Below are 22,434 nucleotides of genomic sequence, written 5' to 3' on the forward strand. Positions count from 1 at the left end.
AAATCACAGACTCCATCATAACTGGGGTCATTTGAAGCACAGGGATAATGGGAACTGCAGATGCTGGAGAATCAGAGATATCAAAGTGTGGAGCTGGATGAACACAGCAGGCCAGGCAGCATCTTAGGAGCACAAAAGCTGATGTTTCGGGCCTGGACCCTTCATTAGAAAAGTGATTCTCAAATTTTCAGAAAAGCACTCCTAAGATGCTGCTTGGCCTGCTCCATTCATCCAGCTCCACACTTTGTTATCTCATTTGAAGCACAACACACTGATAAAAGCATGTTACTCTTTGTAACAGAAAAGCTTAACGTTAACCCAGACACAAAAGAGTCCATGGGTATAATATTTGTATACATTAGTGAGCTGCAATGAGCATCTATTTGATCTTTCAACACTATATAACCTACACTGAAGTTCCTTACATTGCAAAGGATAATATTAGTATTGCAGTATCAGGTAGTAATACTCTGTTGGAGATTCATAACACATCACCAGTTCAAAGTAAAGACAGAACCATGATAAATAGAACCATAAAATGTCGGAAATACTTTGGCAGCATCTGCGGAGAGTTAATGCTCATTAGTTCTGGTGAAATCACTATCCTGAAAAGTTAACTCTGTTTCTGTCTCCACAGATGCTACCTGACCAAGTTTTCACATCTGTACATTATTTTGAACACAGTTTGTTCCAAGTGCTTGAAAGGCTCAGCAGTATAATCTAAGAAGCAGTTTTTTCTTAAAAACAAGTTCTCCATGGGATGTGTGCATCACCGGGCATTTGCTGCCCAGCTTTAATTGCTCTTGAACTGAGTAATGTTAGGCTATTTCTGGGGCAGTTAAGAGTTAACCATATTATTGTGATACCAGGCCAGGTAAGGACAACAGATTTCTTCCTCTAAAAATTATTATTAAACTAGGTAAACTTTTACAATAATTGATAATTACCTCAATGGACATCACAGCTGAGATTAGCTTTTGCCTTCTTGATTAATTAATTTAATTTAAATTCCACTGACTGCAGGGACTGGATTTTATCTTGTATCTTTTTAACAGAAGCCTCCATCTTTAGATTTCTAGTCCAGTGACATAACCACCATTTCCCCCACTATACTGGGTGGGAAATTCGCTAGTGCTATTCAGGTGGATTTAAACTAGCTCAGAAGGGGGATGGGAAACTGAGGTGTAGTCCTAGTACACAGGAGGATGAACGTAGGGAGGACATGGTCAGGACCTCACTGTCGCAGGAGTGTGCTGGCAGACAGCAAGCTGGGTTGAAATGTGTCTACTTCAATGCCAGGAGTATCCGGAATAAGGTGGGTGAGCTTACAGCTTGGATAGGTACCTGGGACTTCGATGTTGTGGCCATTTCGGAGGCATGGATAGAGCAGGTCAGGAATGGATGTTGCAGGTTCCAGGGTTTAGATCTTTCACTAAGGTCAGGGAAAGTGGTAAAAGAGGGGGAGGTGTGGCTTTGTTGGTCCGGGACAGTATAACGGCGGCTGAAAGAACTTTTGATGACGTCTCGTCTACTGAGGTGGTATGGGCTGAGGTTGCCGAGGAAGGTTTGTCGACTGAGTCAGTATGGGTGGAAGTTAGGAACAGCAAGGGAGCAGTCACCTCACTGGGGGTTTTCTACAGACCCCCAAATAGCAGTAGGGAGATCGAAGAACTCATAGGCCGGCAGATTGTTGAAAAGTGCAAACGTCGCAGGGTTGTTGTTATGGGTGACTTCAACTTTCCCAATAGAGATTGGAACCTCCTTAGTGCAGATGGTTTGGATGGAGCCGTTTTTGTCAGGTGTGATCAGGAGGGTTTCCTTACTCAGTATGTGGACAGGCCGACGAGGGGAGAGGCCATTTTGGATTTGATGCTCGGCAATGAGTCAGGACAGGTGTCAGATCCCGTGGTGGGTGAACACTTTGGCAACAGTGACCACAACAGCCTTACATTTACCATAGATATGGAAAGGGAAAGGAGCAGTTACCAGGGGAAGATATTTAACTGGGGAAAAGGAAACTATGACGCTATCAGACAGGAATTGGGAAGTACAGATTGGGAACAATTGTTCCACAGAAAGGGCACAGCAGACATGTGGAGGCTGTTTAAGGAGCAGTTGATGCGAGTGATGCATAAATTTGTTCCTCTGAGACAGGTAAGAAGGGGTAAGATTAAGGAGCCTTGGATGACGGGTACAGAGGTGCTTCTTGTCAAAAAGAAAAAGGCAGCGTACATAAGATGGACGAAGCAAGGGTCCAGCACAGCTTCAGAGGGTTACAGGCTTGCTCGGAAGGAGCTCAAGAGTGGACTGACGAGGGCCAGGAGGGGGCACAAAAAAGGCTTGGCAGGAAGGATTAGGGAGAACCTGAAGGCATTTTACTCATACGTGAGGAATAAGAGAATGATCAGGGAGAAGGTAGGGTCGATCAGGGATAGCGTAGGGAATGTGTGCGTGGAGTCTGAGCAGATAGGGGAAGCCCAAAATGAGTTTTTTCCTTCGGTTTTCACTAAGGAAAGGGACCTTGTTGTGAATGAGAACTTTGAGGAGCAGGGAAACAGGCTAGAACAGATTGAGATTGAGGAAGTTGATGTGCTGGAAATTTTAGCAAACATTAAGATTGATAAGTCCCCAGGGCCAGACCAGATTTATCCTAGGTTGCTCCGGGAAGCGAGAAAGCAGGTTACTAATCCGCTGAAGAAGATATTTGCTTCGTCACTCTCCACGGGAGTTGTGCCGGAAGATTGGAGGGAGGCAAATGTTGTTCCTCTTTTCAAGAAAGGGAATAGGGAAATCACTGGAAATTACAGACCAGTCAGTCTTACGTCTGTGGTCAGCAAGGTTTTAGAAAGAATTCTGAGGGATAGGATTTATGACTATTTGGAAAAGCATAGCGTGATTAAAGGGAGTCAGCACAGCTTTGGGAGGGGCAGGTCATGCCTTACAAATCTTATTGAGTTCTTTGAGGAAGTCACGAGACAGGTTGACAACGGTTGAGCAGTGGATGTGGTGCACATGGACTTTAGCAAGGCATTTGATAAGGTTCCCCACAGCAGGCTCATTCATAAAGTCAGGAGGTATGGGAAACGGGGTGATTTGGCTGTCTGGATTCAGAATTGGTTGTCTGACAGGAGGCAGAGAGTGGTTGTAGATGGTAAGTATTCTGCCTTGAGGTCAGTGCTGAGTGGTGTCCCGCAGGGCTCTGTTCTTGGGCCTCTGCTCTTTGTAGTTTTTATAAATGGCTTGAATGAGGAGGTTGAGGGGTGGGTTAGTATGTTTGCTGATGACTCAAAGGTCGGAGGTGCCGTTGATAGTATCGAGGGCTATTGCAGGTTTCAGCGAGACATTGACAGAATGTAGAGCTGGGCTAAGAAGTGGCAGATGGAGTTCAACTTGGATAAATGCGAAGTGGTGCATTTTGGAAGGTCGAACTTAAATGCTGAATATAAGATTAAAGGCAGGATTCTCGGCAGTGTGGAGGAACAGCGGGATCTTGGTGTTCAAGTGCACAGCTCCCTCAAAGTTGCCACCCAGGTGGATAAGGTTGTTAAGAAAGCATATGGTGTTTTGGCTTTCATTAACAGGGGGATCGAGTTTAAGAGCGGCGAGGTTATGCTGCAGCTCTACAAAGCCCTGGTGAGACCAGCACACTCCTGTGTCCAGTTCTGGTCGCCCTATTATAGGAAAGATGTGGCCGCTTTGGCGAGGGTGCAAAGGAGGTTTACCAGGATGCTGCCTGGACTGGAGGGTTTGTCTTACGAGGAGAGGTTGACTGAGCTCGGACTTTTCTCTCTGGAGAGAAGGAGGAAGAGAGGTGACCTGATCGAGGTGTGCAACGTAATGAGCGGCCATGGATAGAGTCGATAGCCAGAGACTTTTCCCCAGGGCAGGATTGACTGCCACGAGGGGTCATAGTTTTAAGGTGTTAGGAGGAAGGTATAGAGGAGATGTCAGAGGGAGGTTCTTCACCCAGAGAGCTGTGAGCGCATGGAATACTTTGCCAGTGGTAGACGTGGAAGCAGAGTCATTCGTGACATTTAAGCGACTGCTGGACATGCACATGGACAGCAGTGAACTGAGGGGAATGTAGGTTAGGTTATTTTATTTTTGGATTAGGATTATTCCACGGCACAACATTGTGGTCTGAAGGGCCTGTACTGTGCTGTACTTTTCTATGTTCTATGTTTACCTCTATACCGCTGTCTCCCCACCAACTCATGCACGCCATTAAGGTCTCAGGTTTGACTGATCATTTCTGTCAATGTTATTTTAGACTTTACAATCAGCTTCATACATTTAAGGGGTGAGAAAACAACCAAGATTCTTGTATCAGAGATAATGGGAACTGCATATGCTGGAGAATCCAAGATAATAAAGTGTGAAGCTGGATGAACACAGCAGGCCAAGCAGCATCTCCTGTGCTCCTGAGATGCTGCTTGGCCTGCTGTGTTCATCCAGCTTCACACTTTATTATCCAAGATTCCCGCTCCAGTTTGTTTTAACCCAGGGATCAAACTTGAGCATGTGTAGTTGCCAAATAACTATAAGGTTTTGACTAATAGCCCGCCACAGTATCAAAATAGTTCTCACCAAATATAAACTATCCTTTTTTTACCTCCTTATCTGCCTGCAGCTCTCACATTGTTGATCACACCATGTACTTCAAATGCTTGTCAATTTTATGACAGCTGAGTTCCATTCTTATCTACGCATTATAGCCATATAATAGTAGGTACAAGCTTCTCTTCCTGCTTCCACACCATTAACTCCAATGTTCGCTCAGGATTAATCCTTAGCCTCCTCAAATTTCTGATCTATATACTGCTTCTCAACAAAGCATAGTTTTCTCATGTGCACTGTTGATTACATCAGCATCACCCCTCTCAACTTTACTGTTGCTAAATTATCAAAAATGATTTTCCAATATTGAATAACCAATGAATAGAAATGTCCTCTAATTAAATATTGGGAAGACTGAAACCACAATTTCTGATGGCTATTTCAGGTTCATATCCTTAGCGACTGATTCTATCCTCTTCCTGGCAATAGGTTACAACTAAACCAATATATTTCTAAACATGTTACATTTAACCCAGAGTTGGTCTTCCAAACTAATATTTGTTTCATTGCCTTAGACCTTAGGATGAGAACAATCTACAGTCTAAAGATTTTCAAGAATTCCAGGATTTTGACCTAGTGACAGTGAAGGAATGGCAATAAATTTCCAAGTCTCAATGATGAGTGGCTTGAAGGGAACTTATAGATGGTGATGTTCACATGTATCTGTGGGACTTTGTACTTCTAGCTGGAAGAGGCCATGGGTTTGGAAATTGCTATTCATGAAGTCTTGGTGAATTTCTGAAGTGTATTTAATGTTAGTGCACACTGCTACGACTGATTGTCAGTGGTATAGGTAGTGGATATGGTGCTAATCAAGTGGGCTGATTTGTCGTGGATGGTGCCAAGCTTCTTGAGTATAATTGGAGTGGCACCCATCCAGGCTAGTGGGGAGTATTCCATCACACTCCTGACCTGTGCCTTGTGGATGGTGGGCAGGCTGTGGGGAGTCAGGAGGTGAGTTACACACTGGAGTATACCTGGACCCTGACCTGTTCTTGGAAGCACAGTATTTAAGTGGTGAGTCTAGTTGAGTTATTGGTCAATGGTAGCCCCAGCATTTTGGCAGAGTGGGAGGGAGGGAGTCAGTGACAGTAATAACTTTGAACGTTAAGGGATGGTGATTGTCTCTTATTGCAGGTGGTCATTGTCTGGCTTTTTTAAAATTAATTTGTGGGATGTGGGAGTTGCTGGCTGGCCAACATTTCGTGCCCAACCCTAGTCGCCTTTGAGAAGGTGATGGTGAGCTGCCTTCTTCAGCCACTGCAGTCCACCTGCTGTGGGTTGACCCACAATGCCATTAGGGAGGGAATTCCAGGATTTTGACCCAGTGACAGTGAAGAAACAGTGATATATTTCCAAGTCAGGATGGTGAGTGGCTTGGAGGGCAACCTGGAGACGGTGGTGTTCCCACATGTCTGCTGCCCTTACCTTTCTAGATGGAAGTGTTTGTGGGGTTTTGGATGGTGCTATCTGAGGATGTTTGGTGCATTTCTGTAGTGCATCTTGTAGATAGTGCTGCTGATGAGTGTTTGTGGTACAGGGAATGGCTGCTTATGGATGCAGAGCGAATCAAGCAGGCTGCTTTGTCCTGGATGGTTTCAAGCTTCTTGAGTGTTGTTGGGGCTGCACCCATCCAGGCAAGTGGGGCTTATTCCATCACACTCCTGACTTGGGCCTTGTAGATGGTGGATAGGCTTGGAGGGGTCGGGAGGCAAATTACACACTGCAGTATTCCTAGCTTCTGGCCTGCTCTTATAGCCACACTGTTAATGTGGTGAGTGCAGGTGAGTAAATGATAACCCCCAGGATTTTGATCGTGTGGAATTCAGTGATGCTACCATCATGGAATGCCAAGGTGTGGTGGTTAGATTGTCTCTTATTGGAAATGGTCATAGACTGGCATTTGTGTGGCATGAAAATCACTTGCCACTTGTCAGCCCAAGCCTCAGCATAGTCCAAATCTTGCTGCATTTGAACACGGACTGCTTCAGCATCTGAGGAGTCACGACTGGTGCTGAACATTGTGCAATCATTGGTGAACATGCCCACTTCTGACCTTATGGTGGAGGGACAGTCATTGATGAAGCAGCTGAAGATAGTTGGGCCTAGGGCACTACCCTGAGGAACTCCTGCAGAGATGTCCTGAAGCTGAGATGACTGACCTCCAACAACCACAAACATTTTCCTATGTGTCAGGTATGACACCAACCAGCGGACGGTTTGCCCCTTGATACCCACTGATTCTAGTTTTGCTCGGGCTCCTTGATACCACACTTAGTCAAATACAGCCTTGATGTCAAGAGCTGTCACCCTTACCTCACCTCTGAAATTCACCTCTTTTACCCAAATTAGAAGTAATGCTGTAATGTAGTCAGGAGCGGAGTGGCCCTTGTGGAGCCCAAACTGGGCATCACTCTTATTGCTGGAATGTTGTCAGGGCCCATTTAGGACGGTGATAGTGCCACACAATATGATAGAGAGTATTCTCAATGTGAGGGTGTGATTTTGGTCTCCACAAGGACTGTGCGATGGTCACTCTTATCGAATAGAACATCGAACATAGAAAAGTACAGCACAGTACAGGCCCTTCGGCCCATGATGTTGTGCCATGGAATAATCCTAATCCAAAAATAAAATAACCCAACCTACATTCCCCGCAATTCACTGTTGTCCATGTGCATGTCCAGCAGTCTCTTAAATGTCACGAATGACTCTGCTTCCACGTCTACCACTGGCAAAGTATTCCATGCGCTCACAGCTCTCTGGGTGAAGAACCTCCCTCTGACATCTCCTCTATACCTTCCTCCTAACACCTTAAAACTATGACCCCTCGTGGCAGTCAATCCTGCCCTGGGGAAAAGTCTCTGGCTATCGACTCTATCCATGCCTCTCATTATCTTGTACACCTCGATCAGGTCACCTCTCTTCCTCCTTCTCTCCAGAGAGAAAAGTCCGAGCTCAGTCAACCTCTCCTCGTAAGACAAGCCCTCCAGTCCAGGCAGCATCCTGGTAAACCTCCTTTGCACCCTCGCCAAAGCGGCCACATCTTTCCTTTAATAGGGCGACCAGAACTGGACACAATATTCCAAGTGTGGTCTCACCAGGGTTATGTAGAGCTGCAGCATAACCTCGCAGCTCTTAAACTCGATCCCCCTGTTAATGAAAGCCAAAACACCATATGCTTTCTTAACCACCTTATCCACCTGGGTGGCAACTTTGAGTGAGCTGTGCACTTGAACACCAAGATCCCGCTGTTCCTCCACACTGCCGAGAACCCTGTCTTTAATCTTATATTCAGCATTTAACTTTGACCTTCCAAAATGCATCACTTCGCATTTATCCAGGTTGAACTCCATCTGCCATTTCTCAGCCCAGCTCTACATTCTGTCAATGTCTCACTGAAGCCTGCAATAGCCCTCGATACTATCAACGGCACCTCCAACCTATGTGTCATCAGCAAACATACTAACCCATCCCTCAGCCTCCTCATCCAAGTCATTTATAAAAACTACAAAGAGCAGAGGCACAAGAACAGAGCCCTGCGGGACACCACTCAGCACTGACCTCCAGGCAGAATACTTACCATCTACAACCACTCTCTGCCTCCTGTCAGACAACCAATTCTGAATCCAGACAGCCAAATCACCCTGTCTCCCATACCTCCTGACTTTATGAATGAGCCTGCTGCGGGGAACCTTATCAAATGCCTTGCTGAAGTCCATGTACACCTCATCCAGTGCTCGACCCTCGTCAACCTGTCTCGTGACTTCCTCAAAGAACTCAATAAGATTTGTAAGGCATGACCTGCCCCTCACAAAGCCATGCTCACTCCCTTTAATCATGCTATGCTTTTCCATATAGCCATAAACCCTATTCCTCAGAATTCTTTCCAAAACCTTGCTGACCACAGACGTAAGGCTGACTGGTCTATAATTTCCAGTGATTTCCCTATTCCCTTTCTTGAAAAGAGGAACAACATTTGCCTCCCTCCAATCTTCCGGTACGACTCCCATGGAGAGCGAGAAAGCAAAGATCTTTGCCAGCGGCTTAGCAGCCTCCTTTCTCGCTTCACGGAGCAACCTAGGATAAATCTGGTCTGGCCCTGGTGACTTATCAATCTTAATGTTTGCCAAAATTTCCAGCACATCAACTTCCTCAATCTTGATCTGTTCAAGCCTGTTTTCCTGCTCCTCAAAGTTCTCATTCACAACATGGTCCCTTTCCTTAGTGAAAACTGAAGCAAAAAACTCATTTAGGGCTTCCCCTATCTGCTCAGACTCCATGCACAAGTTCCCTACGCTATCCCTGATCGGCCCTACCTTCTCCCTGACCATTCTCTTATTCCTCACGTATGAGTAAAATGCCTCCAGGTTCTCCCTAATCCTTCCTGCCAAGCCTTTTTCAAGCCCCCTCCTGGCCCTCGTCAGTCCACTTTTGAGCTCCTTCCGAGCAAGCCTATAACCCTCTAAAGCTGTGCTGGACCCTTGCTTCATCCATCTTATGTACACTGCCTTTTTCTTTTTGACAAGAAGCACCTCTGTACCTGTCATCCAAGGCTCCTTAATCTTACCCCTTCTTACCTGTCTCAGAGGAACAAATTTATGCATCACTCGCAACAACTGCTCCTTAAACAGCCTCCACATGTCTGTTGTGCCCTTTCTGTGGAACAATTGCTCCCAATCTGTCCTTCCCAACTCCTGCCTGATGGCATCATAGTTTCCTTTACCTGAGTTAAATATCTTCCCCTGGTAACTGCTCCTTTCCCTTTCCATGGCCATGCTAAATGTGAGGCTGTTGTGGTCACTGTTGCCAAAGTGTTCACCCACCACGAGATCTGACACCTGTCCTGGCTCATTGCCGAGCACCAAATCCAAAATGGCCTCCGCCCTCGTCGGCCTGTCCACATACTGAGTGAGGAAACCCTCCTGATCACACCTGACAAAAACGGCTCCATCCAAACCATCTGTACTAAGGAGGTTCCAATCTCTATTGGGAAAGTTGAAGTCACCCATAACAACAACCCTGCTACGTTTGCACTTTTCAACAATCTGCCGGCCTATGAGTTCTTCGATCTCCCTACTGCTATTTGGGGGTCTGTAGAAAACCCCCAGTGAGGTGACTGCTCCCTTGCTGTTCCTAACTTCCACCCATACTGACTCAGTCGACAAACCTTCCTCGACAACCTCAGCCCATACCACCTCAGTAGACGAGTCCTCATCAAAGGTTCTTTCAGCCGCCGTTATACTGTCCTTGACCAACAAAGCCACACCTCCCCCTCTTTTACCACCTTCCCTGACCTTAGTGAAAGATCTAAACCCTGGAACCTGCAACATCCATTCCTGACTCTCTTCTATCCATGTCTCCGAAATGGCCACAACATCGAAATCCTAGGTACCTATCCAAGCTGTAAGCTCACCTACCTTATTCCGGATACCCCTGGCATTAAAGTAGACACACTTCAATCCAGCTTGCTGTCTGCTGGCACACTCCTGTGACAGTGAGGTCCTGACCATGTCCTCCCTACGCTCATCCTCCTGTGTGCTACGACGACGCCTCAGTTTCCCATCCCCCTTCTGAGCTAGTTTAAATTCTTTCCTCGGATGGTGACGGTGAGCACGAGGGGGCATAGCTTTAAATTGAGAGGTGAAAGATATAGGACAGATGTCAGAGGTAGTTTCTTTACTCAGAGAGTAGTAAGGGAATGGAATGCTTTGCCTGCAACGGTAGTAGATTCGCCAACTTTAGGTACATCTAAGTCGTCGTTGGACAAGCATATGGACGTACATGGAATAGTGTAGGTTAGATGGGCTTGAGATCGGTATGACAGGTCGGCACAACATCGAGGGCTGAAGGACCTGTACTGTGCTGTAATGTTCTATGTTCTATGCTCTAAATCCACCCGAATAGCACTAGCAAATTTCCCAGCCAGGATATTAGTGCACCTCTGGTTCAAGTGGGGACCATTCTGCTTGTAGAGGTCCCACCTTCCCCAGAATGAGCCCCAATTGTCCATGTACCTGAAGCCCTCCCTCCTGCAACATCCCTGCAGCCACGTGTTCAGCTGAAATCTCTCCCTGTTCTTTGCCTCGCTATCACGAGGAACAGATAACTAACCAAAGGTAACCACTCTGTTTGTTCTAGCTCTCAGCTTCCACCCTCGCTCCCTGAAATCCTGCCTGACATCCCTATCCCTCTTTCTACCTATGTCGTTGGTGCCTATATGGACCACGACTTGGGGCTGGTCACCCTCTCCCTTCAGGACCCCAAAAACACGATCCGAGACATCATGGACCCTGGCACCTGGGAGGCAACACGCCAACCGTGAGTCTCTTTCGTTCCCGGCAAACCTTCTATCAGTCCCTCTAACTATTGAGTCCCCAATGACTATCACTCTCTTCCTATCCCCCCTTCCCTTCTGTGCAAGAGGGACAGACTCTGTGCGAGAGACTTGCACCCTACTGCATGCCCCTGGTAAGTTCCCCCCCCTTGCCAACAGTATCCAAAACGGTATACTTGTTTTCAGGGGAACGACCACAGGGGATCCCTGCACTGACTGCTTTTTCCCCCTTCTAACAGTTACCCAGCTTTCTTCACGCTTAGGAGTAACTACTTCCCTGAAACTCTTGTCTATCACTGACTCAGCCTCCGGAATGCTCCGACATTCATCCAGCTCCCGCTCCAGTTCCCTAACGTGGTCTTGGAGGAGCAAGAGTTGGATGCACTTCCTGCAGACGTATTTGGATGGGACACTGATGGCATCCCTCACCTCATACATCATGCAGAAGGAACATTCCTCTACCTGCACTGCCATCCCTGCCAATCCCCTAAACAGAAAGTCAAAAAAAAAGAGAACCTTACTTTGATTTGTCCCTGGTGTATAAGGTTTGAGGAGGTGGATGGGTGGGAGGCCCTTCAAGGGTAGGGTCTCAGGTTTACACAACGATCACTTATATAGCTGATGGATGTAAAAGAAAGGTCACTCCTTTCCCAGAAACCTCTGCTCCAAGGTGCTGCTCATCGAGGTAAGCTTTTTAAAGATTTAAAAGCTCTAACTCACCGGCTTCCCGACAGGCCCCTGGCCCAAGCTCCCACTCGCGCCGTTGCTGCAACCAGAAATAGTCATGGGCAGATTCATCTGCAGCTGGCAGATTGGTTCAGGATAAGGTCAAGTATGTTTTCCCCTCTCGGTGGCTCCCTCGCCACCCGCTGCAGACGCATTCTAGCAGCTATGTCAAATGAAAACCAAAAGAACTGTTGATGCTGTAAATCAGAAACAAAAAGCAGGAGTTGCTGTGAAGAGAAATCAGAGCTAACGTTTCGGATCTGGTGACCGTTTGTCAGAATTGATGGTAGCTCAAAAAATGTTGCTTTATATGCAAAAGATAGGGTGGGGAGTGGGGTTCAGGAGTAAACGATAGGTGGGGATAGAGCTCAAAGAGAGGGAAGAATAGTCGGTCTGACAAAGGACTGGATAATGATCTGGCTAGGATGGTGAATAGCTGTTAGTGATTTCCCATTTTTAAACACTTTTGGACACTTTTCTAAGTTTTGCTGGTTCGTGGATACTGTTAGTGGCTAACAATAGGTAACGGGTAATGGCAAACTGTGTGATAACAAGGCCTGGTGTGTGGGGTAAGGGAAACAAAGCGTAGACTGGGTGACAGCTTCACAGGATATCTACATTCTGTCTGCAAAAATGACCCTGAGTTTCCAGTTGCCTGTCACTTTAACACACCACCCTGTTCCCTGGCCAACATCTCTGTCTCAGGTTTGCTACAGTGCCCTGGTAAAGCTCAGTACAAGCTTTCTTCAACCACTCATGGAATGAGGGTGTCACTGGCTCGGCAGCATTTATTGACCATCCCTAATTGTCCCGAGGGCAGTTTAAAGTCAACCATAATGCTGTGGTTCTGGAGTCACATGGAGGCCAGACCAGGTAAGGATGGCAGATTTCCTTCCCCTAAAGGACATTAGTGAACCAGATGGATTTTTCCTGACGATCGACAATGGATTCACAGTCATTACGAGATTTGTAATTCCAGATTTTTTTTGCTGAATCCAAATTCCATCATCTGCCGTGACAGACTTTGAACCTGCATCCCCAGAACATTATCTGGGTCTCTGGATTAACAGTCCAGCAATAGTACCGCTAGGCCACTGCTGGAAGAACAACATCTCATTTTTCACTTAGTGACCCTGCAGCCTCTGGACTCAATTTTAGGGCCTGAACTCTCCCTTGTCCTAAGCCCCCTACCCAACATACTGAGCCTTGTTATCACATAGTTTACCATTTCACACTGAAATCTCTCATCCAGAGTACAATGAGCCGTTGCTATCCTCAGTGCTTCCTCCAAGCGTTGTTCAACATAGAGGAGTATCGATCCATCAGCTGAGGGAGGGTAGCACGTGGTATTCAGCAAGAGGTTTCCTTGCCCATGTTTAACCCCAGAAAGCCTGACACTCGCATATTAAACCAAATCTTCTCTGGAGTGCTGAGTCTGGGGCTTGATGAGGAAACACAACAAGGACACTCTGAGAGTACCATTTGGGAGTTTTGATTTCAAATTTGAATTGTGGGAGAAGTTCACCCTGGGACACTCTGGCTCGAAGAACAGAATAAATGACAGTGTCGTTTCCTTTTAAAGGTCCAGAATTCAATCCACTTTAGTATCCTGCCCTATTTCCAGCAGAATATTCCACATGCTGGTGGACTTAGCAACCCACCAGAACCCAACAAAACACACCAATGTTGACCACAATTATATTCACCTTAAAGGATGAATGAGACAGTAAAAAGACAATATTATTTAGGCTTGACTGTTCCAATCCTGGCTGGTCTTGCACATTCTACCCTCCACAAAAGTAAGTTCATCCAACATTCTGCTGCCATTGTTTTAAGTCACAGTAACTCTTGTTTTCTACTTGCCAATGTCTTGATTTTAAAATTACAATCCTTGTTTTCAATTTCCTCCATGGCCTCATCCTTCCTTGTTTCTGTAACCACTACTTGCGTCATTGACCCTCCAACACACCAACGCTCATCTAATCATCTTACATTTTATTATCTTGGAATTCTCCAGCATCTGCAGTTCCCATTATCTCTAACCCTCATCTAATTCTTGCTTTTTTTACATTCCCAATTTCCATCCTTCTACAGTTGGTGGCAATGTCTTCAGTTTCCTCTCTGCCCTTCTACCTCACATTCGTCATTGAAAACATTCCTTAAAGCCTAATTCCTTAACCAAACATTTGGTCATTTGATTCACTATCTCTTTATGTGTCTTATTTTCTTTTGTATTGCTCCTGTGTGACATCTTCTCACAACTTGCTATGTTAAAGACAGTGTATAAATTTTAGTTGTTATTCTTATTGCAGTACTAATGTATTTATTTTATTGTAGCACTCATCTTTTCACCACTATCTATTTATTGTTGAAAGATTGTATTTTAAATTTGTTGCACTTAATCCATGTAGCCATGTGTTTTAAAATCTTAGACAAAATACATTGCTCTTTCAAAATAAATTCCAAAAGCGTCCAACTTATGTCACTGACATTGGAGGAAGAATGAAGTTATAATAACCCGACCTCGCTGTAGCTTACTCACATTGCATGTTGTCTACGAGGCTCAAGTCAAGAGTATGATGAATTAATCTCTGCTGGCCTTCTTGAGTATAGCCCCCACAATACTCAGATGTTTGACACCATTCAGGAAAGTCCTCTTAATCGGCACGCCATGTACCACTTTCAACATTCACTCCCTTCACTGCCGATGTACAGAGGCAGAAACATGTACCATCCACAGGTTGGACTGCAGCAACTTAGAAACGCAACATTCAAACTTGTAGCCTCTACCATGTAGAAAGACAAAGGCACCAGATGCACACAGACACCTCTGCTACCTGCAATTCTCCTCCAAGTCATATACCATCCAGATTTAAAACTGTATTGCTGTTCTTTCACTGCGTCTGGGTCAAAATCCTGAAACTGCCTGCCTAACAGCACCAAAGCCCAAGGATTGTAGTTCTCCAGGGAAATTAGGATGTACAATAAATGTAGGCCCAGCCAGCGACTTCTACATCCCATGAAGAGATAATTTAAAATGTTAAGATCAGTGAAAGTATTAATTCCAGATAGACTTCAAAGGAGTAGGCTCAGGTGACCAAATTCTTGTTCTTTACTTTTTTAGGTTATTAGTATTTTTAACAACATAATCATTCCTGCCAAGTAAATAAAATGCTAAAATGATATCCTATCTGTCGGTTGTTTCCAATTGTTCGCGTGATCAATTAAGATACCATGGTGCTGTACTAAGAAATGCACTCTCCTAGCCAACTGTTATCTCTTAGACAGATCATCGAATCAAGCAAAAAAAAATTTGTTAAGTGATTTTGATGGGACTAATGAAGTATGGTCAATTAGACATGATTCTCCTGAGGAATGAATGTGATTTTCACTCTGTTTTAACATCTACAATTCTGAGAACTTAAATCTGAGAACATTTTATACGTATAAATGTAAAACAAAAATGATACTCTGTGTGTTAAAGCTCTAAGGCTATTACATTGAGTCTGAGTATTGTGACAGCCTGCTCCATTCCTCAGCAGCCCATAACATTTTAGAAGGTACAAATGCAAAAAACCCATTACACTGTGAGGAACATTTCAAGATATATCTCTTTCCATCTCAGACTTATAGCAGTTACCCGCAATCCAAGTACATTATGTATACATATCCCAGTGTAGAAATACTGGTTGGCTGCTTTATCTGGTTAACACAACCATGGCAATTTAATTTGTCCACAATTTGAACATCTCAGTAAAAAAAAAGCTTATTATTCATTCTTGTCCATTATTATCCAGAATCTAACATTTCAATCCACATTACTTAGCAGTACACTTCTGATATGTTCAGCATTTAACTATTGCACCTCTGATATTTTATATGCCTGAATGGATCTTATACCATTGAATCTCAGGGAATATTCTCCAGGCCCTGTGATGCATGCTGTCACCAAATGTAAAGTGGACAAACACTTTTATCTCTCTCAACTTGAAGATCGCTTACACCTATGTGACAGCCGGCTCCATTCGTCTACAGCACATAAATATTTTGGAAGATACAAGTGCAGAAAATCCATTAGTCTCACTGTGAGGAACATTCCTAGCAATATCTCAATCTATCTCAAACTACAATCCTCAACAAATATCATCCGTGCACGGGAGAAGCTATTTTCCATCATCTCTTCTTGCTATTTTGCGCCCATTGTCACTTCTCTCACAAGCCCTTTCAATAAATTCCATTTATTTTCTAATCTGATAATGTTGCCTTTTTATTGTCAGTTCTGTCTATCGTTAATTTTTTAGTAGGCTATTGTTATGTATTGCAGACATGTATATCATCTCCTGCCACTTTAGCAAGCAACATGAAAAGGAATTCAAATTGTAGATTTCTCAAACCATTAATTCTGATGATGATTATTTTGAGATTACTTTCACATTTTCAAAATTGTTATGTGACTTGAAAAGCAAGTGTATGGGAAAACATTGCTTTGTAATACTTTTGAAATCTACATCATTGATCATCACCAGGGCACTTGGAAGATCTATTCAAAGAAGTGGTTGGATTTCAATTGTATTGGAGGAGTAGTACTGCTACCTGCTCTGATCACAGTAGTTAGGCCAAGAGTTCCAGCATCTCAACGCAGCCCTGAATTCTGCAAGTGTCTACTCACTTCATGCATGATGACTGCTGCATGAATGCTGGTGTGCAACAACTGTTCTGATGTCAGTCTCTCAGTAGCTTCTGGCGATACGTTTTTCACCTTAAGTCACAAACTATGATGAAAGTATTCTTTTGCTGGAATAGGGACGCTTCCATGGGCTAGACATGGAATGTTTTGGCCTCCCATACAACCTCCTCTAGCCCCAGTAGGGGTCAGGGATGACAATTAGCACATAGCAGATTACGTTCCTTCTGCCTGATTGGAACCTCGGCTGAGTCTAGAGATTGAATGGGATATCCTTTCCAAATGAGCAATGAGTATATGGAATAGACTCCCAGAGAAATCTGCTCAGCTTCAGCAAGTCTTCCAGGCTGGAATAGTTGAACACCACAGAGTATGATAGCTAAACTGGGATTAAAAGTACTGTCTACGAAGGGATGGGTTAAATTGTGGTGAGAGGATAGTTAAAAATATTGCAGTTTTTGCCTAATGTCTTTGCAGGAATACAGCACATTTATACATTATTTTCTCTATTAAAATAAGACCTTTAGATTTAGGAGCAGGAGTAGGCCACTCAGCCCTTCAAACCTGCTTGTGGCTGATCTTCTTGTAGTGTCAAGTTTATTGGCATAATTGGCGAAGCAAATAGAGAACTAGAGAGAAAAACCCAACTGCCAAAAGGTGAATACTTAAAATGGATCACCATTGAACAAACAGCTACAGCGTGTTTTCCAATGCATATTTTGTGACAGTTTTGATCATCCAACATTATATCAATAGGTAGCAACACTTTGTCATTTAGTGACTAAGGAGAGGTGAGAATTAGTTTTAATCTAACATTTGATTTGATCTATGGACTTTTATGTTCTCAAAAGAAGATGAGCTCCATGATGTGAAATACTCCTTTGTGTTATGATCCTGCAAAACAACAGAAAGCAGCCCAGACATTCCAATTTAAACTGTTTTTATCAGATTTGGAGTGATTTTGATTCAATATTAGAAATAACAGAATAAGGACCTCATTAACACTCTGCCAACTTGGATTGAATTTTGATTTTCATATTGAAAAATATGTTCAATGTGCTGAAAGAAAAGAATGGGCTTTGTGCTAGAGTTTGACATGAGGATATTCAATATGTAATCCTGTCAGGCAGTTCCTGGGGGTAACATTTTACCTCCACTCCTGTTCAAGATGCAATCTGCTTGCTCTACCACATGTGGGGCAGGTATTATTTGGGGTTTGGGCAAGATCCTCAGACAATACCTTCCAACCCATGACCATTTCCATTTATAAGGGCAAAGATAACTGATACACATGACAACCAACACCTTCAAGTTCCCCTCCAAGCATCCTGACATGGAAACATATCACTGTTCCTTCACTGGTGTTGAGTCAAAATCTAGGAATTCCCTCCCACAAGGACAGCTGTGGCTCAACCCACAGCATGTAGATCATAGAATCTCTACAGTGCCGAAGCAGGACCTTCGGCCCAACAAGTCCACACTGACCCTCAGAGCATCCCACCCAGACCCATTCCCCTAATCTACACATACCTGAACACTACAGGCAATTTCCCATGGCCAATCCATCTAGCCCGTACATCTTTGGTCTGTGGGAGGAAACTGAAGCACCGGAGGAAACCCACGCAAACATAGGGAGAATGTGCAAACTCCACACAGACAGTCACCCAAGGGTGGGTCCCTAGTGCGGTGAGATAGTAGTGCTGACCACAGTGCCACTGTGCCACCCTTTGTGGTGCTCCTGCGAATTGCAGTGATTCAAGAAGGCAGCTCATCACCATTTCAAGGGAAACTAGAGACAGGTAATAAAAGCTCTCTCAACCATTGACACCTACATCCCACAAATGAATAAAAATATTATTATTATTACTTACTTTTTCATGACACATGACTCTACAGTTAATATTGATGAAATTAATAGCTAACACTTTGGGGGTCAGTTCGCTCAGGTGGTATGGAATTGACTGTACAGCCAATTCGCAATGCAGACTCTAACAGCATGGGTTCAATTCCTACACCAACTGAGGTTACCATGAAAGACTTGCCTTCTCAACCTCTCTTCTGGCCTGAGGCTTAGTAACCCTCAGGTTTAACCACCACCAATCATCTCTCTTTGGTGAGAGAGTGATCCTCGGTGAATGTATATTCATCATTAGTGCTCAAGAGATGCTGGTTTGGGGTAAACATAGATGTGCAAGCTGTTAAAATCTCAGACCTGACCTCAAAATACCACCAATCTACTTATATCCATGTTTAATAGAGTGGGACAGAGGATAGTGATCAATAGGCTTTCAGGAAGGAAGGCCACTGGACAACTCAGAACACTGAAAGTCGACACACTCCTTATGCTGGCCACAAGGTATTAAAGACACAAGAAATCAGACAATTCTCAAATCTCACATGCATGCTATAAAATTAAAACGCAACATAAAATATCAAGTAGCTAAGAATGAACTACTTCTCCCTATACTAAGATTGTCCTACTAAGAGCTGACATAGAGTTGAATGGCTTAATGGCCTTCTTCTATGCCATAAATGATCCTATAATACCATAGACCAAAGAATTGGTGGGGAACTCATCCCTGTCATTGCCGGTCGGCTGACAGTCAATGATGCTTTATGGAACATTAATTGACAGGACAAGACTTATACAGTTAACGGTAGAGCCCTGGGAAGTGTTGCTGAACAAAGAAACTTAGGGATGGATATGCATTGTTCCTTGGAAGTGGAGTTGCAAGCAGACAGGGTAGTGAAGAAGATGTTTAGCGCTCTTGCCTTTACTCTTCTGTGTATTGAGTATATGAGTTGGAGTGTCATGTTGTGGCTATACAGGACCATTCCGACTCCATTTTTGAAATGCTGCATACAATTCTAAGTCGTTCTGCTGTAGGAAGGATGTTGTTAAAATTGAAGAGGTGCAGAAAAGATTTACAAGGATGTTTCCTGAACTGGAGGATCTGAGTTATAGAGAGATGCTGTATACATTGGGGCTTTTATCCCTGGGCCGTTGGAAACTGAGTTGTGGCCCTATAAAAGCTTCGAAAATCTTGAGGGGCACGGATAAGGTGAATAGCTAAGGTCTTTTTCCAATGGTAGAGGAGTCCAAAACTGGAGGGCACAGGTTTAAGGTGAGTGGGAAAAGATATAAAAAGGACCTAAGGGTTAACTTTTTCATGCAGAGGATGGTACATGTATGGAATGAGCTGCCAGAAGAAGTGGTGGAGGCTGGTACAATTACAATATTTAAAATGCATCTGGATGGGTATATGAATAGGAAGGGTTTAGAGGGATATGGGTCAAATGCTGGCAAATAGGAATACGTCAGATTAGGATGGCTGGTCAGCACGGACAAGTTGGATCGAAGGGTCTGTTTCCATGGTGTATGACTCTATGACTTTATGACTGGAGGCATGACTCCCATGCCCCAGTCAGGAAAAGGCCCTCTTCAAGAGGTGTCAGCCAATCAAAGTGACTGGCAGCTGTATAGTCCCAAGAGAGCTGCCAAGAGAAACCCATCAATGAAGGCCTGTGAAATTCTGCTATATGATTCTACGGCACCCACTTTGTTAATATCATGGCCACTGTCTCTATCAAATAGCAGCCAGTGAGTCTATTGAGTGATGGCATACAAATCTCCTCAAACCCTAACCCTAACCCAAACCCTAACCCTAACCCTAACCCTATCAACTTGGTCTATTACATTAATAATTATCCATTATAATGACCAGGGGGTAAACTAATTCTCCTCTTTTTAGCCTCTTCAGTTGGCTGCAACAAAGCTCAAAGATGTTTTTAATCAGCCTTCTCATATCCCTGGAGCAGATATGTCCACTGGCCCAGAGGGACTTAGACTACCACCTTACCACACGAACCCTCACAGAACAAATGTTTAATGCTTTTTTAATTAAACAACAAAACCAGGCTCCAACTAAAATGTTGGTTACCAGTTCATCAGAAACACATGAAAAGCCATTTACAAGATTTTCTTTAGTATAAGGAAGATCCACTACATTACTTACTAATCCCAAAAGAAATAATAGACATGAAATGAAAGACACAAGCAAACAGAGTACAAAAAGTAAAACAAAAGCATTTGCAGGCTATAGTCCTTCAGAGTTTAAGGTTTTAACATGAGACTAAGGTTGGTTAGAGGTGCCCTGAATCAACAGCAGCCAAGAATATGGAAGATATCTTTGAGTTTTCAGTGTTCAGATGTTTTCCTTCAGCTTCCATTATCATCAGGCGCTTTGTCCATTGATATGCTTTGGATGTAGTCAATTGTTGGCATTTATGTCACTTGCCACTTGTCAGCCTAAACCAGGATACTCTCCAGGTCTTGCTGTATTTGATCTTAGACTGTTTTAGTATCAGAGAAGTCAGGAATGGTGCTGAACATTGTGCACTCATCAGTAAGCATCCCCGTTTCACTTCCTATGTTAGAGGGGAAGTGATTGAAGAAGCAGTAGAAGATGATTGTGCCCAGGACATTATTCTAAGGAAGACCTATTGTAATTTAATCATTGTATACCATCTGTTATATTTTAAAAGTCAAAAACACATTGAAAACTGTAACAATATTGGCCATCATGGATTTACAAACCATCCATTGTATTATAAGCCACATATTTATAATCTATCTTAAATTCTTAATTTCTTGTGTCTTTATAAACAGCCCATACTCTGCATTCTGTGTTGATTAGCAACACAATATTTTACAGATTGTCCAAGTACACTAACTTTATAAACCACTTGTAGATTTCTAAACCATCCAAATCCTACAAATTAACACATCCATGTAAAACACTTTTATCTTATGAAACTGTAGTTCCTTAGCAAAACACCAAAAATTTAACAATTATAGCTGTAAGAGTAATACAAGCATTATAAACAGTCCAAGCTCTATCAACTACCCATTCCTCCATTATCTTTTCTGATCTTTATAAACCTTTCATAACTCTGTAAAGCAACCAAGCTTTGAAAACTATTCATTGCTTTATAAAGTTCCCACAGGTTGCCAATTACCAAGGTCTTATAAAGCCCACACAACTCTATAAAGCATCACAAATTAATAAACCATGCAGTTCTTTATAAGTAACCTACGGCTTTGTAAATAACTCTTAACATTATTTACCACCTCAGTCTCTACATACTGTTCCAAAGTTTTAGGAACAAATCAAAAATATTCTAAGGGCTTTCCCTATCTGGCCATCTTTAATTCAATAGAGGATACTGGTAGATGCATTTAAACAGGATTGTGACAATCGATTGGAAGGACCAACAAGAGGTTTCTGAAGAAAGTACTGTTCTATAAATCCAACATAGTTTTACAGCAACAGCTCACAGCTTTATAACCCTTTATTGAACTTTGCTCCAACTGTTTCTGTTACAAATAGGCAAACCTCTGGAAACACCAACACAGATGAACAATACCATAAAAATAATAACAAAGCAAGCAATTTTTTTTATTTAGCTGGGTAGAATTGGCATGCAGCAAAGGTGTGCTAACTCGCAGAGAACCACAGTTAGCTTATGATTGGAACACTGTACACAGATTTGATATCCATATTACAGAAATGACACAGAGGTATTGGAGAAGGTGCAAAAATGATTAAGTTATAAAAAGGTTACAAAAATATTTGTCAACATAAGAATATGGGGAATTCCAAAACCAGAGGCCCTAAATATTTGATACTCTCAAATAAATGCAAGAGGGAATGGCAGAGAATTTTCATCGGAATGTTCGATAAAGCCTTGTCAGATCACTTGTAGTCAAAAGCTGATCTCAATTTAACAAAGGTAATCCAACTGAACAGTGAAGCTAAGGTCAGGAAGCAAAATTGATCAGAGATTTAAGGTGACAAGGAGAACCATATCTCAAGAAAACTGACTTTGTAGGGTGTGTTAAATTTACAACACAGAAGTAATGAGAAAAGCAGGAGAGGCAGGAAGAGCATGCATCACTAGCCCTAGCGAGCTGCAGTTGGTGTCATACGGAAAAACACAGGTGCAGAGTAGAAAGTAGAAATCTGCCTAAAAACTTCAAAGCTGAATTTTCACAAACAGTAATAAGGCT

The sequence above is a fragment of the Stegostoma tigrinum genome, chromosome 1 (assembly GCF_030684315.1).
Source record: "Stegostoma tigrinum isolate sSteTig4 chromosome 1, sSteTig4.hap1, whole genome shotgun sequence".
In the NCBI taxonomy this organism is placed as follows: domain Eukaryota; kingdom Metazoa; phylum Chordata; class Chondrichthyes; order Orectolobiformes; family Stegostomatidae; genus Stegostoma; species Stegostoma tigrinum.